This window comes from Lissotriton vulgaris, chromosome 6 (assembly GCF_964263255.1).
Source record: "Lissotriton vulgaris chromosome 6, aLisVul1.2, whole genome shotgun sequence".
Lineage (NCBI taxonomy): Eukaryota > Metazoa > Chordata > Amphibia > Caudata > Salamandridae > Lissotriton > Lissotriton vulgaris.
In genome coordinates, this window is record NC_141694.1 from 1,850,696,515 (window position 1) to 1,850,714,529 (window position 18,015).

An 18,015-nucleotide genomic window follows, 5' to 3' on the forward strand; every position below is an offset into this window, starting at 1 on the left:
TGGGGTTTTACTAAAAGAGTCTTTCTTTGGTCTGATTAGCAGATGATGAAACAGATTTAGCCTGAACCTTGTTAACAGGAACTTCTCGTGAGTGCTCAGTGTACCGAGTAGGTAGGGCTCCATTGTTAAACAGGTTTTAACCATAACATATTTTCTAACACTTGTTTTTTGTAACTCTACCCCTTCCCTCTGGGTCTTCCTGTCCAAAAGGAAAGCTTGTTTAATTAGCTCAACATCTCCCTTAACAATTCTGTTTGGGTATTCAAATAAGTCTGGGCGGCCCAACCGAGAAAAGCATGTTTTCAAATATTTTAACCAGGGAGTTCCCATTGCATTATCTTGAGACAGAAAATCATTTACAATCAGGTGTGTCAACGGGATATCTTGATTCAGCCACAGTTTTAACCAGCAGGTCAGCGGGGGTAATGAGAAGATATCGCTCAGATATTCTGCCCCCAACTCCTCGTGAACTGCAAAGTTAGACGTGCCGGCCGGGACACACAGGAGGCGCTTCATAAAGGCATTTTCTGCGATCTGGAGTTGTTCGCCAGGCACATACCCCCATAATTCACTGCCATAGGCTGCAATTGCCACTGATTTTGCATCGTAAAGTTTCATCATGGCAAGGGTTGGTTTTTTTCCCCAGTTTTGACGCAAAGTTAAAAATAGAGGCATTGACCCTGGTCACATCACATCTCTTTTTGGCAAGTTGGGGCCCCCAAGTTAATTTGGAGTCAAAAAGAACACCTAGATAGGAAAATGTATTTGACAGTGGAATCACTACATTGTCTAGTTTAAATGTGTAATTCCTTTTTGGGCGGTTACCCACTTGCATGATAAATGATTTGGAATTATTGACCAATAGGTCTCTGTCTGTCATAAACAATTTAAAAGCGTTAAGCAAGGCTTGGAGACCTAATTCAGTTCTAGAGATTAAAACCGCATCATCTGCGTATAAAAGTACAGGGATACTTCGCCTGCCGACTCTGGGATAGTCAGCCTTCACATCCTGCAGAACACTCTCTAATTCATTTATATAAAAATTAAAAAGAAAGGGGGCCAAGATACAACCTTGGCGGACTCCCTTGTCTATAGTAAAATTATCCGTAGTGCACAGATCTTGGGAATACCTTACATTGGCACGAGTGCTACTATGTAGATCTACCAGGAAATTAACAATCCCACTGTCCACGCCCTTCTCCCTCATGGACTGCCAGAGCTTCCCTCTATTCACACAGTCAAAAGCAGAGGATAGATGCATGAAGGCAAGATGAACCGTACCTTTTTGGGCAATGGTGTATTCATTAAGGATTAGGAAAAGATTAATGCACTGCGTTATAGTCGATCTACCACTACAGAAACCATACTGAGAAATGGACATGATGTTATTGTCCAATGCCCATTACGAAAGTCTCTGTAGTATAATTTTCCCCACTATTTTCACCATGGAATCAATTAGAGAGATGGGCCTGTAGCAGAGTGGACTGTCCCTGTCCCCCTTCTTAAACACCGGGACGATGGTAGAAACCCCCCAAGACGGTGGAGAGCCAGTTGTGGCAGCCGCATTAATAACCGCCTCAAGAATCAGTGCCCAAAACATCGGGACAGATTTATATAGGTCATTGGGAATCCCATCAGGTTCGGGCACTTTCCCAGCTGTAAGCCCCTCTATCCCAACAACATTCTCGCCTCTGTCCAACCTTATGGAGGCGCCCCCATTGTCGGGGAGGGGATTCATAGTGTTATTCATCGTACAGCAACATAATTGCTTGAAGTGAGCTTCCCACTCCTCCTTTGTTATAACGCTCTCCAGTCCATCTCCTGGGTCCTGGACCAAAAAAGGTTTCTTAACTACCGCCCAAAATCTGGAGCTATTGTTTAGTGTATGGGGGTCCAGAATTTCATTCCAGGCTTCATTTCTTAAAAAGTCTTTGCGGGTGGCAGTGATTCATTTATACTCTCTACGACACCCTTGGACTGTCTCCTTAATTCTAGGTCTGGCTGCCAAGGCAATTCTTAAGTTGCGCGCGGCTTTGGAACAGTCCTGATTGAACCACCTAGGTCCCCCTCTCCCGCTCTTCTTGGCTGGTGCTGACAACAGATTGGAAACTTTGTCTGATAGACATTGGAAGGCGGTTAGGACCTTGATTGGATCAGAGCCCTCCGCAGTGCAGCTCATGATTTCATCACTACAGGTGTCTCCGATGGTTTTATATATTAGATCAGGGGTACACATGGACCATTTGAGGCGGTGTCTCCCGTCCGTTGCGCGTACCGTACCCAAACTGAGATTACAGCTTTCTTTGGCCACCCAGGGTCCCCTGAGATGGGCAGTGAGCCGATTGTGATCGCTGAATTCACTGTTTTCAATAATAAAAGGAATCCACAAAAGCCTGCACGGGCAGAGTGAGCAGTGCATAATCAATGGTGTCATTTAAAAGATACAAATATTATTATAAATTGGTGTGTGATTTTTATTTTGTGGTGTGTTTTGATTATTTACTGAAAATGTGTTTTGGAATGCTTTACATACCTGTCTTTGAAGTTAAGCCTGTCTGCTCGCAGCCACGCTTCCAAGGGTTGAGCAAAGGAATCATTTTCTAAGACCAATGCTGGGTCCTATCATGTGTTAGTGGCCTTATTGCCAGTGGCAGACCTACATTTGCCCCTACCAATAACCCACTTCATTTGTAACACCCCAAAGACCCCTGTGTTGAGGTGGAAGTCATTGGCGGGTCTGTGCCCAGATGTACTTCTCTGGTCCTTGTCCGGAGCATGAGGCGCTCGATACGACACAACGCGGTAGGCGCTGTATAGCGTCACTGACACTGAGGCCCTGGCCTGCAGACGGGCAGCCGGAGGGCTCGCCCAGCACAAGGTCACCCCCGGGTCCCCGCGGCGGGCCCCCCTCACTCACTGCAGTATGCTGCCAGCAGTCACCCTCCCGCCTCCATCCGAGCGGGCGCGCTCCTCCTACACTGCACACCGGCCTCTAGGAGCTGAGAGGAACGGGGGCCGCGCTGCAGACACGTGCGCGGGGGACGCCTTCATTTCCCTCCCAAACTACCCTTCCCAGAGGCCCCCGCGGCATGGGTCGGCGCCGTGGTCCTCTCGGAGGCATGGCATATGCAGTGATGACCCTCGGCGAGGGAGGGAGGGAGGGAGGATGAGAGGGTGTCGGGCTGAGGCTCAGCTGTGAGGCTGCGGGTGGGGGCCGGGGAGGGGGGGGCTGCCTGGACTCCGCGCAGCCCTGGATCCGCAGCCGGAGATGCCGGAGAGAGGGAGGTAAGGCGCATCCGTGCTGCACCGCCACCGTCCGTGCTGCAGAGCCCCGTGCAGTGTGTGTGCTTGGAGGGGGGAGAAGAGGGGGCTAGGCAGCCCTCGGGAGGGGGGGGGGGTGTCTGCCTTCTCCATATGTACTTATGTTTAATCTTAAATTGGATTATAGATGCTCGTTTTGGTGGTGTATGTATATATATATATATATTTATCTCGATCTGCGGCGCTAGAGGTGTTTGTAGGGGTGGGGGTGGGGGCAAGTGCTGGCACCTCTGTTTGGGAGGCTGGGGTACCCCCCTTCCCTCCCGAGGGCAATCCGTCTTCCCCCTAAGCTTGTCATGTGTTTTGAATATTTCATGAGCTGTCTCTGCGCGCGCTCTCACAGCTGATGGCAGAGGGTGTGGGTGGAGTGGGGGGGCTGCGGCTAAGGGGGTGGTAGTAGTGCCCATGACCACCCACCCCTGGACTCCTGCGGAGCCGATGAGGGGACCTTGGCTGGTGGGAACCCCGGGTGACGCGGCGGATGCCGCGAGGATGCTGCTGCCTCCCTCATCCCCGCCGCGCGCGCCGCGGATGCAGGCGTGGATGCAGGCATGGACCAGTGTCTGTCCCAGCCCAGGGGCACCGCTGGTGCCGCGAGGATGCTGCTGCATCCCTCATCCCAGCCGCGCGCGCCGCGGATGCAGGCGTGGACCAGTGTCTGTCCCAGGGATGCCCAGGGGCAGCGAGGATGCTGCTGCCTCCCTCATCCCAGCCGCGCGCGCCGCGGATGCAGGCGTGGACCAGTGTCTGTCCCAGGGATGCCCAGGGGCAGCGAGGATGCTGCTGCCTCCCTCATCCCAGCCGCGCGCGCCGCGGATGCAGGCGTGGACCCGTGTCTGTCCCGGCCCAGGGATGCCCAGGTGCAGAGCGCGCCTTTCATCCTCTCGGGTCGAAGAAATCTGTCTCGGAGACCGTAATGCCCCATTAATAACCGGGGAAAGCGCCACCGAATAATTTACTATGCTTTACAGAAGAAAGTCAACGAGAACACGCAATATCCGTGAGCGTGGCCAACTAGACAACCATTGGCAACTCCAAAGGTCGGCTGGCACAAACACAGCAGTGTCTGCCGTTTGTAACGCCTGCTCCCCTGTCTTCCTTCGGTGACGGTCATTGAAGCTATGTGTTCAGTCTAGCGCCTAGACCCCTGTAGGGTGTCTCAATTCTGCTGCCCGTCACAGATGTTACTACTATCAACAGCAGTGGCTCGCTTTTGATGGCCTCGGGAGGATGAAAGCTTGAGTCAGTTGTATTAATCCAGAAAGCTGCCTGACGGGTTACAACGTGTACCAGGCATTTCACGCACACACACGTGTGCATCCAACATTGCCCGGATGCATCGACTCGCTCAGCCGTCTTACTCCTGCCACCCAGGCACGTGATCTCAAGGGTCATACGCATGCACATAAAACACAGGGAGGGCTTTGCAGTAGGCGCATTAACTCCCTGAGCTACCTCGCTCGGGATTTGACTATAATGTCTGTAAACCAGACACACAGATATGTCCCTGTTTTGCCGGTGTGTGGAACTCGTAACGCTGCAGCAGGTGCATTAGCCCCCTGAGCCCCGTTTCAGCAGCGTCCTGAGGACTCCGCTGCACAGACGAGGGCTGCAGCCATCCTTCCGCGTGAGTGTCACTCATGTCTGCTCCGTGCTTCTTCCGTCTGGGGCGGGAGGGGTGAAGGAGTGAGATTCAGTGACCCTGGAGGGGGAAGGAGGGCTCTCTGCTGCCTGAGGGCATCTGAGGACAAGAGGAGGGGGCAGCAAGAGGGTGTGAGGAGGCAGTAAAGGCGGAGGAGAGACGGGAGGGAAAGAGAGTGGGGAGGGGGAGCGCTGCAGACTCCATGGAGGTGGAGGAAGACAGTGAGAGGAGACAGAGCAGAGGAGAGGGCCCTGGAGTCAGAGAAGAGAGAGGCGAAGGAAGGACAGAAGAGCGCAGAGGGTCAACCCGGGTGAGTCAGAAGCAAAAAGAGAGCCAAGGAGGGCTCGATGAGCGAGAGAGAGGACGAGAGACAGACCAGGAGAGGCTGTGGCACCCACATGGATGACAAAGACCGCAACAACAGGGAAGAGGGCCCCGGGACCGACAGCCAAGACAGACAGAGGGACAAAGAGAGGACAGGGTTCATGTGCGAGCAGAGATGAGACAGGCAGGGTCGGCTCTAGGTTCATGGTGGCCCTGGGCAGGGAGCGTAGGTAGGGGGCCCCGGAAGAGGGGGTCTGGGTGGGGCGGACCTCGGAGGCCAGTGAAGAGGGGGGGTCATGGTGTTTGGAAGTTGTATAGAGCCAGAGGCCACCAAATCCCTGCCAGGGGCCCCACACAAATATGTATCCATGCTCAGAGGATTATTATATTAAGGATATATCTTGATGTGGTGGCCCCTGGGATTTGGTGGCCCTGTGCAGGTGCACAGCTTGCACATGCCTAAGGCCGGCCCTGAGACAGGCGTCGCGGTTGGGGGTTAAAGATATGGACAGAACAGGGTAGAACGAGCGTAGGCAGAGAAAAATACAGAAGAGAGAGGAGAGAAAGTGACAGACACTGAAGAGAGACAGACATGAGGAGGGAGACAGAGAGCGTGCGGAGAAACAGCTGCCACAAAGGAGAGCGAAAGTAGTACAGACATGCCAACCCTCCCGATTCAGGCGTGAGACTACCGATTTCAAGGTTAGTCTCCCGCCTCCCGATTCCTGCAACAAGAACCCGATTCCTCGGGGGTTTTAGCTGACAGGGTTTGGTATTGTGTAAGGTGCTAATTCTTCCAGCAATATTCAGAGTGGAGATGCAGGGGGCTCTAGAAGGGGTGAAAAACCAACAAAGCGTCATTAACAAGGCACAGGTCTTTTAAAGACCTGTGAAGTACTGGGCTGTGTGTGCATGGGAAGCTGTTACAGCCCGGGCTGCCACATAGGAGGGGGAGGAGGAGTGCATGCACTGCCAGCAACCTGCCAGGCCAGTGCACACCACTTGCATCACCCTCTCTCTGCCTGCCATTGCGCTCCGTGCTTCTGAAAGTAAAAAAAAACACGTGCATTTCCGTTTCAAATGTCCGATCCTGCAGCAGCCACTTCCAAAGCCCATACATGCCGTTAACCCGATTCAAGGCCCCATTTTCCCGATTTTTTTTTTAACTCTCCCACTTTGCTCTTCTGAAATGTTGGCATGTATGGTAAAAACAGAAAGTGAGAGGCGAGACACAGAGGGCAGAGGGAGGGACAAGGTGCAGAGAGGAGATATTCAGTCTGCATGACATGAGAGAGGAGGAGAGAGCAGAGAGGGTGTCAGGGAGAGAGAGACGGAGAGAGAGAAGGGACAACACGGACAGAGAATGCGCTGAAACCCCAGGGTGTGTATGTTTGAATGTTTTGTTTGAATGGACAGCCACGAATAAGTTGTATGTAAGTTGTGCACCAATTGTAAATACCGCATCACTTGTTTATTTGTATGTTATGTTTGTGTGTAAGCATATGTACATAAAATGTTTCGTATTCCCATGCAAAAAGATGCATAACTGAATAGATGCAATACAAAAAAGAATAATTAAAAAAGTTGCAATCAGTAAAGCAAGTGTCCATGTTATTATCATGTACACCAGTCCAAGAGGGTATGTAAACTAATTTCTCAGCACTGGCAAGTGTTTTGTTTTTCAAAAGTTTATATTGGCTCAGCCTTGCTGAGTATAGGAGCCAAGACCCTTTTTGTTTCCTAGAAACCCCAGGGTAGGCAGTGAGCACGCCTGGAAAGGGGGGGGGGGGGTCTGGGCTGGGTCGGCAGTGGGGCAGTATGCTGCCTGCAAAGGGGGTAGACAGGGGGTGGCTCAGAACATGGGCAGAGGCATCCAGCGCCCGAGGGCCACAAGCACCAGCCAATATTGCATGACGAAACCTGTCTGGCGAGGGGCGGGGCCTGCTCACCAGCCATCGAGGCCTGTCCAGCACTCACTGTCAGGGGTGTATTAATGTCCCTGTTCATCAGACATTGCCACAGTGAAAGTACATTTTGTGCCCCTCCTAACTGTTCGACGTCTTCCCCATCTGCCCCTCCCATTGGTGATCCTAGTAGGGGCCCTTTAGTGGCCCCCGGTGAGGTTCTGGCAGTGCTCAATTTGAGACGGTGGTTTCCGGTGCTTCACACCTAATTATCAACACCTGCACATATGACATCCTTCCACATGGTGGCATGGTTTGTCTAATTTAGAGATGAGCACAAGACCAGCAATTAAAAAAAAAATATCTTTTTATTGATTTAAGGTGAAGTTCAAAAACCATGTGACTACATATCACTACTGTGCAGTCTGTGCAGAGTGGGTCTCTCTGCCCCAGAGAGGGAGTCTGTGGAGCCTGGGTCTCTCTGCCCCGGAGCAGGAGTCTGTGCAGGGTGGGTCTCTGCCCCTGAGGGGGAGTCTGTGGAGCCTGGGTCTCTCTGCCCCGGAGCAGGAGTCTGTGAAGAGTGGGTCTCTGCCCCTGAGGGGGAGTCTGTGCAGAGTGGGTCTCTCTGTCCCGGAGCAGGAGCCTGTGTAGAGCGGGTCTCTCTGCCCCGGAGCAGGAGTCTGTGCAGAGTGGGTCTCTCTGCCCCGGAGCAGGAGTCTGTGCAGAGTGGGTCTCTCTGCCCCGGAGCAGGAGTCTGTGCAGAGTGGGTCTCTCTGCCCCGGAGGGGAGTCTGTGCAGAGTGGGTCTCTCTGTCCCGGAGGGGGAGTCTGTGCAGAGTGGGTCTCTCTGCCCTGGGGGAGTCTGTGCAGAGTGGGTCTCTCTGTCCCGGAGGGGGAGTCTGTGCAGAGTGGGTCTCTCTGCCCCGGAGCAGGAGTCTGTGCAGAGTGGGTCTCTCTGCCCCGGAGCAGGAGTCTGTGCAGGGTGGGTCTCTCTGCCCCGCAGGGGGAGTCTGTGCAGAGTGGGTCTCTCTGCCCCGGAGGGGGAGTCTGTGCAGAGTGGGTCTCTCAGTCCCGGAGCAGGAGCCTGTGTAGAGCGGGTCTCTCTGCCCCGGAGCAGGAGTCTGTGCAGAGTGGGTCTCTCTGCCCCGGAGCAGGAGTCTGTGCAGAGTGGGTCTCTCTGCCCCGGAGGGGAGTCTGTGCAGAGTGGGTCTCTCTGCCCCTGAGGGGGAGTCTGTGCAGAGTGGGTCTCTCTGTCCCGGAGGGGGAGTCTGTGCAGAGTGGGTCTCTCTGCCCCGGAGCAGGAGTCTTTGCAGGGTGGGTCTCTCTGCCCCGCAGGGGGAGTCTGTGCAGAGTGGGTCTCTCTGCCCCGGAGCAGGAGTCTGTGCAGAGTGGGTCTCTCTGCCCCGGAGCAGGAGTCTGTGCAGGGTGGGTCTCTCTGCCCCGCAGGCGGAGTCTGTGCAGAGTGGGTCTCTCTGCCCCGCAGGGGGAGTCTGTGCAGAGTGGGTCTCTCTGCCCCGGAGCAGGAGTCTGTGCAGAGTGGGTCTCTCTGCCCCGGAGGGGAGTCTGTGCAGAGTGGGTCTCTCTGTCCTGGAGGGGGAGTCTGTGCAGAGTGGGTCTCTCTGTCCCGGAGGGGGAGTCTGTGCAGAGTGGGTCTCTCTGCCCCAGAGCAGGAGTCTGTGCAGGGTGGGTCTCTCTGCCCCGCAGGGGGAGTCTGTGCAGAGTGGGTCTCTCTGCCCCGGAGCAGGAGTCTGTGCAGAGTGGGTCTCTCTGCCCCGGAGCAGGAGTCTGTGCAGAGTGGGTCTCTCTGCCCCAGAGCAGGAGTCTGTGCAGGGTGGGTCTCTCTGCCCCGCAGGGGGAGTCTGTGCAGAGTGGGTCTCTCTGCCCCGCAGGGGGAGTCTGTGCAGAGTGGGTCTCTCTGCCCCGGAGCAGGAGTCTGTGCAGAGTGGGTCTCTCTGCCCCGGAGGGGAGTCTGTGCAGAGTCGGTCTCTCTGCCCCGGAGCAAGAGTCTGTGCAGGGTGGGTCTCTCTGCCCCGGAGCAAGAGTCTGTGCAGGGTGGGTCTCTCTGCCCCGGAGCATGAGCCTGTGTAGAGCGGGTCTCTCTGCCCCGGAGCAGGAGTCTGTGCAGAGTGGGTCTCTCTGCCCCGGAGCAGGAGTCTGTGCAGGGTGGGTCTCTCTGCCCCGCAGGGGGAGTCTGTGCAGAGTGGGTCTCTCTGCCCCGGAGCAGGAGTCTGTGCAGAGTAGGTCTCTCTGCCCCGGAGGGGAGTCTGTGCAGAGTGGGTCTCTCTGCCCCTGAGGGGGAGTCTGTGCAGAGTGGGTCTCTCTGCCCCGGAGCAGGAGTCTGTGCAGGGTGGGTCTCTCTGCCCCGCAGGGGGAGTCTGTGCAGAGTGGGTCTCTCTGCCCCGGAGCAGGAGTCTGTGCAGAGTGGGTCTCTCTGCCCCGGAGCAGGAGTCTGTGCAGGGTGGGTCTCTCTGCCCCGCAGGGGGAGTCTGTGCAGAGTGGGTCTCTCTGCCCCGCAGGGGGAGTCTGTGCAGAGTGGGTCTCTCTGCCCCGGAGGGGGAGTCTGTGCAGAGTGGGTCTCTCTGTCCCGGAGGGGGAGTCTGTGCAGAGTGGGTCTCTCTGCCCCGGAGCAGGAGTCTGTGCAGGGTGGGTCTCTCTGCCCCGGAGGGGGAGTCTGTGCAGAGTGGGTCTCTCTGTCCCGAAGGGGGAGTCTGTGCAGAGTGGGTCTCTCTGCCCCGGAGCAGGAGTCTCTGCAGGGTGGGTCTCTCTGCCCCGGAGGGGGAGTCTGTGCAGAGTGGGTCTCTCTGTCCCGGAGGGGGAGTCTGTGCAGAGTGGGTCTCTCTGCCCCGGAGCAGGAGTCTGTGGAGTGTGGGTCTCTCTGCCCCGGAGGGGGAGTCTGTGCAGAGTGGGTCTTTCTGCCCCGGAGCAGGAGTCTGTGCAGGGTGGGTCTCTCTGCCCCGGAGGGGGAGTCTGTGCAGAGTGGGTCTCTCTGCCCCAGAGCAGGAGTCTGTGCTGGGTGGGTCTCTCTGCCCCGGAGGGGAGTCTGTGCAGAGTGGGTCTCTGTCCCGGAGGGGGAGTCTGTGCAGAGTGGGTCTCTGGCCCGGAGGGGGAGTCTGTGCAAAGTGTGTCGCTCTGCCCCGGAGCAGGAGTCTGTGGAGCGTGGGTCTCTCTGCCTTGGAGGGGGAGTCTGTGCAGAGTGGGTCTCTCTGTCCCGGAGGGGGAGTCTGTGCTGAGTGGGTCTCTGTCCCGGAGGGGGAGTCTGTGCAGAGTGGGTCTCTATGTCCCGGAGGGGGAGTCTGTGCAGAGTGGGTCTCTCTGCCCCGGAGCAGGAGTCTGTGGAGCGTGGGCCTCTCTGCCCCTGAGGGGGAGTCTGTGCTGAGTGGGCCTCTCTGCCCCGGAGGGGGAGTCTGTGCTGAGTGGGTCTCTCTGCCCCGGAGCAGGAGTCTGTGCAGAGTGGGTCTCTCTGCCCCGGAGGGGGAGTCTGTGCAGAGTGGGTCTCTCTGCCCCGGAGCAGGAGTCTGTGCAGAGTGGGTCTCTGTCCCGGATGGGGAGTCTGTGGAGCGTGGGCCTCTCTGCCCCAGAGGGAGAGTCTGTGCAGAGGGGGTGTCTCTGCCCCAGAGAGGGAGTCTGTGCAGAGTGGGTCTCTCAGCCCCGGAGGGGGAGTCTGTGGAGCGTGGGTCTCTCTGCCCTGGGGGATTCTGTGGAGAGTGGGTCTCTCTGCCCCGGAGGGGGAGTCTGTGCAGAGTGGGTCTCTCTGTCCCGGAGAGGGAGTCTGTGCAGAGTGGGTTTCTCTGTCCCGGAGGGGGAGTCTGTGCAGAGTGGGTCTCTGCCCTGGAGGGGGAGTCTGTGTAGAGTGGGTCTCTTTGCCCCAGAGAGGGAGTCTGTGGAGCGTGGGTCTCTCTGCCCCGGAGGGGGAGTCTGCGGAGTGTGTGTCTCTCTGCCCCAGAGAGGGAGTCTGTGGAGCGTGGGTCTCTCTGCCCCGGAAGGGGGAGTCTGTGCAGAGTGGTTCTCTGCCCTGGAGGGAGAGTCTGTGCAGAGTGGGTCTCTGCCCTGGACGAGGAGTCTGTGCAGAGTGGGTCTCTTTGCCCCAGAGAGGGAGTCTGTGCAAAGTGGGTCTCTCTGCCCCAGAGAGGGAGTCTGTGCAGAGTGGGTCTCTCTGCCCCGGAGAGGGAGTCTGTGCAGAGTGGGTCTCTCTGTCCCGGAGGGGGAGTCTGTGCAGAGTGGGCCTCTCTGCCCCAGAGAGGGAGTCTGTGGAGCGTGGGTCTCTTTGCCCCAGAGAGGGAGTCTGTGCAGAGTGGGTCTCTCTGCCCCGGAGGGGGAGTCTGTGCAGAGTGGGTCTCTCTGCCCTGGAGGGAGAGTCTGTGCAGAGTGGGTCTCTGTCCCGGAGGGGGAGTCTGTGCAGAGCAGGTCTCTCTGCCCCGGAGGGGGAGTCTGTGGAGCGTGGGCATCTCTGCCCCAGAGGGGGAGTCTGTGCAGAGGGGGTGTCTCTGCCCCAGAGAGGGAGTCTGTGCAGAGTGGGTCTCTCTGCCCTGGGGGAGTCTGTGGAGAGTGGGTCTCTCTGCCCCGGAGGGGGAGTCTGTGCAGAGTGGGTCTCTCTGTCCCGGAGAGGGAGTCTGTGCAGAGTGGGTTTCTCTGTCCCGGAGGGGGAGTCTGTGCAGAGTGGGTCTCTGCCCTGGAGGGGGAGTCTGTGTAGAGTGGGTCTCTTTGCCCCAGAGAGGGAGTCTGTGCAGAGTGGGTCTCTCTGCCCCAGAGCAGGAGTCTGTGCTGGGTGGGTCTCTCTGCCCCGGAGGGGAGTCTGTGCAGAGTGGGTCTCTGTCCCGGAGGGGGAGTCTGTGCAGAGTGGGTCTCTGGCCCGGAGGGGGAGTCTGTGCAAAGTGTGTCGCTCTGCCCCGGAGCAGGAGTCTGTGGAGCGTGGGTCTCTCTGCCCCGGAGGGGGAGTCTGTGCAGAGTGGGTCTCTGTCCCGGAGGGGGAGTCTGTGCAGAGTGGGTCTCTCTGTCCCGGAGGGGGAGTCTGTGCAGAGTGGTTCTCTGCCCTGGAGGGAGAGTCTGTGCAGAGTGGGTCTCTGTCCCGGAGGGGGAGTCTGTGCAGAGTGGGTCTCTGCCCTGGACGAGGAGTCTGTGCAGAGTGGGTCTCTTTGCCCCAGAGAGGGAGTCTGTGCAAAGTGGGTCTCTCTGCCCCAGAGAGGGAGTCTGTGCAGAGTGGGTCTCTCTGCCCCGGAGAGGGAGTCTGTGCAGAGTGGGTCTCTCTGTCCCGGAGGGGGAGTCTGTGCAGAGTGGGTCTCTGTGCCCCGGGGGAGTCTGTGCAGAGTGGGTCTCTCTGCCCCGGAAGGGGGAGTCTGTGCAGAGTGGGTCTCTGTCCCGGAGGGGGAGTCTGTGCAGAGCAGGTCTCTCTGCCCCGGAGGGGGAGTCTGTGGAGCGTGGGCATCTCTGCCCCAGAGAGGGAGTCTGTGCAGAGTGGGTCTCTCAGCCCCGAAGGGGGAGTCTGTGCAGAGTGGGTCTCTCTGCCCTGGGGGAGTCTGTGGAGAGTGGGTCTCTCTGCCCCGGAGGGGGAGTCTGTGCAGAGTGGGTTTCTCTGTCCCGGAGGGGGAGTCTGTGCAGAGTGGGTCTCTGCCCTGGAGGGGGAGTCTGTGTAGAGTGGGTCTCTTTGCCCCAGAGAGGGAGTCTGTGGAGCGTGGGTCTCTCTGCCCCGGAGGGGGAGTCTGCGGAGTGTGGGTCTCTCTGCCCCAGAGAGGGAGTCTGTGGAGCCTGGGTCTCTCTGCCCCCGAGGGGGAGTCTGTGCAGAGCGGGTCTCTCTGCCCCGGAGGGGGAGTCTGTGCTGAGTGGGTCTCTGCCCTGGAGGGGGAGTCTGTGCAGAGTGGGTCTCTCTGCCCCGGAGAGGGAGTCTGTGCAGAGTGGGTCTCTCTGTCCCGGAGGGGGAGTCTGTGCAGAGTGGGTCTCTGTGCCCCAGGGGAGTCTGTGCAGAGTGGGCCTCTGCCCCGGAGGGGGAGTCTGTGCAGAGTGGGTCTCTGTCCCGGAGGGGGAGTCTGTGGAGCCTGGGTCTCTCTGCCCCCGAGGGGGAGTCTGTGCAGAGCGGGTCTCTCTGTCCCGGAGGGGGAGTCTGTGCAGAGTGGGTCTCTGTGCCCCAGGGGAGTCTGTGCAAAGTGGGTCTCTGCCCCGGAGGGGGAGTCTGTGCAGAGTGGGTCTCTGTGCCCCAGGGGAGTCTGTGCAGAGTGGGCCTCTGCCCCGGAGGGGGAGTCTGTGCAAAGTGGGTCTCTCTGCCCCAGAGAGGGAGTCTGTGCAAAGTGGGTCTCTCTGTCCCGGAGGGGGAGTCTGTGCAGAGTGGGTCTCTGCCCTGGAGGGAGAGTCTGTGCAGAGTGGGTCTCTTTGCCCCAGAGAGGGAGTCTGTGCAAAGTGGGTCTCTCTGCCCCAGAGAGGGAGTCTGTGGAGCGTGGGCCTCTCTGCCCCTGAGGGGGAGTCTGTGCTGAGTGGGCCTCTCTGCCCCGGAGGGGGAGTCTGTGCTGAGTGGGTCTCTCTGCCCCGGAGCAGGAGTCTGTGCAGAGTGGGTCTCTCTGCCCCGGAGGGGGAGTCTGTGCAGAGTGGGTCTCTCTGCCCCGGAGCAGGAGTCTGTGCAGAGTGGGTCTCTGTCCCGGAGGGGGAGTCTGTGCAGAGCGGGTCTCTCTGCCCCGGAGGGGGAGTCTGTGGAGCGTGGGCCTCTCTGCCCCAGAGGGAGAGTCTGTGCAGAGGGGGTGTCTCTGCCCCAGAGAGGGAGTCTGTGCAGAGTGGGTCTCTCAGCCCCGGAGGGGGAGTCTGTGCAGAGTGGGTCTCTCTGCCCTGGGGGATTCTGTGGAGAGTGGGTCTCTCTGCCCCGGAGGGGGAGTCTGTGCAGAGTGGGTCTCTCTGTCCCGGAGAGGGAGTCTGTGCAGAGTGGGTCTCTCTGCCCCGGAGGGGGAGTCTGTGCAGAGTGGGTCTCTCTGTCCCGGAGAGGGAGTCTGTGCAGAGTGGGTCTCTCTGCCCCGGAGCAGGAGTCTGTGCAGAGTGGGTCTCTGCCCTGGAGGGGGAGTCTGTGTAGAGTGGGTCTCTTTGCCCCAGAGAGGGAGTCTGTGGAGCGTGGGTCTCTCTGCCCCGGAGGGGGAGTCTGCGGAGTGTGTGTCTCTCTGCCCCAGAGAGGGAGTCTGTGGAGCGTGGGTCTCTCTGCCCCGCAGGGGGAGTCTGTGCAGAGTGGGTCTCTCTGCCCCGCAGGGGGAGTCTGTGCAGAGTGGGTCTCTCTGTCCCGGAGCAGGAGTCTGTGGGGCGTGGGTCTCTCTGCCCCGGAAGGGGGAGTCTGTGCAGAGTGGTTCTCTGCCCCGGAGGGGGAGTCTGTGCAAAGTGGGTCTCTCTGCCCCAGAGAGGGAGTCTGTGCAGAGTGGGTCTCTCTGCCCCGGAGAGGGAGTCTGTGCAGAGTGGGTCTCTCTGCCCCGGAGGGGGAGTCTGTGCAGAGTGGGTCTCTCTGCCCCAGAGAGGGAGTCTGTGGAGCGTGGGTCTCTCTGCCCCGGAAGGGGGAGTCTGTGCAGAGTGGGTCTCTGTCCCGGAGGGGGAGTCTGTGCAGAGCAGGTCTCTCTGCCCCGGAGGGGGAGTCTGTGGAGCGTGGGCATCTCTGCCCCAGAGGGGGAGTCTGTGCAGAGGGGGTGTCTCTGCCCCAGAGAGGGAGTCTGTGCAGAGTGGGTCTCTCAGCCCCGAAGGGGGAGTCTGTGCAGAGTGGGTCTCTCTGCCCTGGGGGAGTCTGTGGAGAGTGGGTCTCTCTGCCCCGGAGGGGGATTCTGTGCAGAGTGGGTCTCTCTGCCCTGGGGGAGTCTGTGGAGAGTGGGTCTCTCTGCCCCGGAGGGGGAGTCTGTGCAGAGTGGGTCTCTCTGCCCCGGAGGGGGAGTCTGTGCAGAGTGGGTTTCTCTGTCCCGGAGGGGGAGTCTGTGCAGAGTGGGTCTCTGCCCTGGAGGGGGAGTCTGTGTAGAGTGGGTCTCTTTGCCCCAGAGAGGGAGTCTGTGGAGCGTGGGTCTCTCTGCCCCGGAGGGGGAGTCTGCGGAGTGTGGGTCTCTCTGCCCCAGAGAGGGAGTCTGTGGAGCCTGGGTCTCTCTGCCCCAGAGGGGGAGTCTGTGCAGAGCGGGTCTCTCTGCCCCGGAGGGGGAGTCTGTGCTGAGTGGGTCTCTGCCCTGGAGGGGGAGTCTGTGCAGAGTGGGTCTCTGTGCCCCAGGGGAGTCTGTGCAGAGTGGGCCTCTGCCCCGGAGGGGGAGTCTGTGCAGAGTGGGTCTCTCTGCCCCAGAGAGGGAGTCTGTGGAGCGTGGGTCTCTCTGCCCCGGAAGGAGGAGTCTGTGCAGAGTGGGTCTCTGCCCTGGAGGGAGAGTCTGTGCAGAGTGGGTCTCTTTGCCCCAGAGAGGGAGTCTGTGCAAAGTGGGTCTCTCTGCCCCAGAGAGGGAGTCTGTGGAGCGTGGGTCTCTCTGCCCCGGAGGGGGAGTCTGTGCAGAGTGGGTCTCTCTGCCCCTGAGGGGGAGTCTGTGCTGAGTGGGTCTCTGCCCCGGAGGGGGAGTCTGTGCAGAGTGGGTCTCTGCCCTGGAGGGGGAGTCTGTGCAGAGTGGGTCTCTCTGCCCTGGAGAGGCAGTCAGTGGAGCGTGGGTCTCTATGGCCCGGAGGGGGAGTCTGTGCAGAGTGTGGGTCTCTTTGCCCTGGAGAGGGAGGCTGTGCAAAGTGTGTCTCTTTGCATGGAGAGGGAGTCTGTGGAGCGTGGGTCTCTCTGCCCCGGAGGGGGAGTCTGTGGAGCGTGGGTCTCCGCCCTGGAGAGGGAGTCTGTGCAGAGTGTGGGTCTCTCTGCCCCGAAGGGGGAGTATCTGGAGCGTGGGTCTCTTTGCCCCGGAGGGGGAGCCTGTTTAGAGCGGGTCTCTCTGCCCCGGAGGGGGAGTCTGTGCTTAGCGGTCTCTCTGCCCCGGAGGGGGAGTCTGTGAAGAGTTGGTCTCTTTGCCCCAGAGCGGGAGTCTGTGCAGAGTGGGTCTGTTTGCCCCAGAGAGGGAGTTTGTGGAGCGTGGGTCTCTCTGCCCCGGTGGGGGAGTCTCTGCAGAGTGGGTCTCTCTGTCCTGGAGGGGGAGTCTGTGCAGAGTGGGTCTCTGTGCCCCAGGGGAGTCTGTGTAGAGTGGGTCTCTGCCCCGGAGGGGGAGTCTGTGCAGAGTGGGTCTCTGCCCTGGAGGGAGAGTCTGTACAGAGTGGGTCTCATTGCCCCAGAGAGGGAGTCTGTGCAAAGTGGGTCTCTATGCCCCGGAGGGGGAGTCTGTGGAGAGTGGGTCTCCGCCCTGGAGGGGGAGTCTGTGCAGAGTGGGTCTCCGCCCTGGAGGGGGAGTCTGTGGAGAATAGGTCTCACAGCAAAAAATAAAACCTATTTTGAGTTTCAGGTAGTTCACACCTGCATACCTATTTGAACAACAGAGCTTATGTTCAATATAATAACAAGGCCTCTATTCTCGTTGTTTGAGGCCAGATGCACTAATACGTCTAGCGAGAGAAGAGGCGAAGGCTAAATGCCTCCCCAGTAACCTTCCATTATAATCAGTGATATGACTGTAGCCTGGCATGACGGTCCCCTCTCTCATCCCTCTCTCCTTGTGCTTGGCTCTTATGACATTATTTCACTGGGATAGAAACCCTCTGAATAATCAATAAGTAGAGAGTGGCCTGATGCCTTCCACTCTCTTTTCATTCCGCATTTTATTGCTCGCATCTGGGTCTGTCCTTGCTGCGGAATCACGACGTCTTCTTTCGGGAGACGGAAATGCTGATTACATTAGAGCTGAAACTGTGTTTTGAGACTGTCTGAAAGTGAATATTTATTACCTTAAATGTGCTCTGCATTATTTCTTTGTCAGTTTCCCTAATTCTTCCCTTTTTGAATACACCTGCTCTTCTTTAATAATAGTGTGTGTTAAAGTGGACACACATTGTTCCTTTTTTTACATAATGTGGACCAGTATCTTTGCTGCTGCATTGATACAGCGGCACTGATGCCAGCATGCACAGAAGCAATCCCCTTGTGAGCTAGCCTGATTAAATCTAGCCTCGCTCATTCATTAGGCATGTGCCTATATCCGACTCTGGGTATTAATACCATATAAACATTTTCTTTAGGGCGAGTGTAGGAATATTTAGAAGAAAAACCATCAAGAGGTTTTTCTCCTTCCAGCGTTGCCTGTATTGCTAACAACATTATGCATTGATCTTAGTTTGAGATTGAGTTATAGTAGCCATGTTGAATGTTTACACTGCTGTCTTTGCAGCCAGATCTACTGGACAGTTCCCTTTAAGGTGAATTCCTTCACTTTTATGAGCCGTGGTATGCTGTACATGGACCGTAGGAAGTTTATCCTACTACTTTTCCCCAAAGTTGCTTACTTTCTATTGATTTCCCTTTTGAATATCTGAATCTACTCATGCTCCAGTGTGGAAATCTACATCAGGCTTCTCCAACGAGTAGATTGTAAGCTACTGATAGCGCTCCAGATACCTGTAAGTAGCTCTCTTACATGCAGCCCAGCCTGCTAAAGTAGAAGCTTTTGCTTGGTTGAATTCATATATGTATACCACATTTGAGATGAAAATGTTTGTATTTTAAGAACTCTGAGGCTGATATTTGTAAAAAATGGTTGACTTTTCTAAAATATATTTCAAGTCGTATTTGAATGATAAATCATATGGCCCTGGGGATACTTATTACTTATATTATTAATGTGGTATCAGAAGCATTACAACAATGGCTGTTATGTATCTTCCATTTAGAGGCATTCCAAATTGATAAATCCTTTTTTGCACTACTGGCGGCAACTCTAAGGCACTGAGG

At 57.6% G+C, this 18,015-nt stretch overlaps 1 protein-coding gene across 1 annotated transcript in view; it reads left to right on the top strand.

Annotated features, from left to right (window-relative positions):
- Window positions 1-3,218: 3,218 nt before the first annotated feature.
- The window catches only part of LOC147709644 (E3 ubiquitin-protein ligase RNF19A-like), a 297,443-nt gene continuing 282,646 nt past the window's right edge, over window positions 3,219-18,015 (top strand). Inside the window, exon 1 of the mRNA XM_086928167.1 lies at window positions 3,219-3,285. The gene's annotated coding sequence lies outside the window, so the exon portion shown is untranslated. The remainder of the gene's footprint in view (window positions 3,286-18,015) is intronic.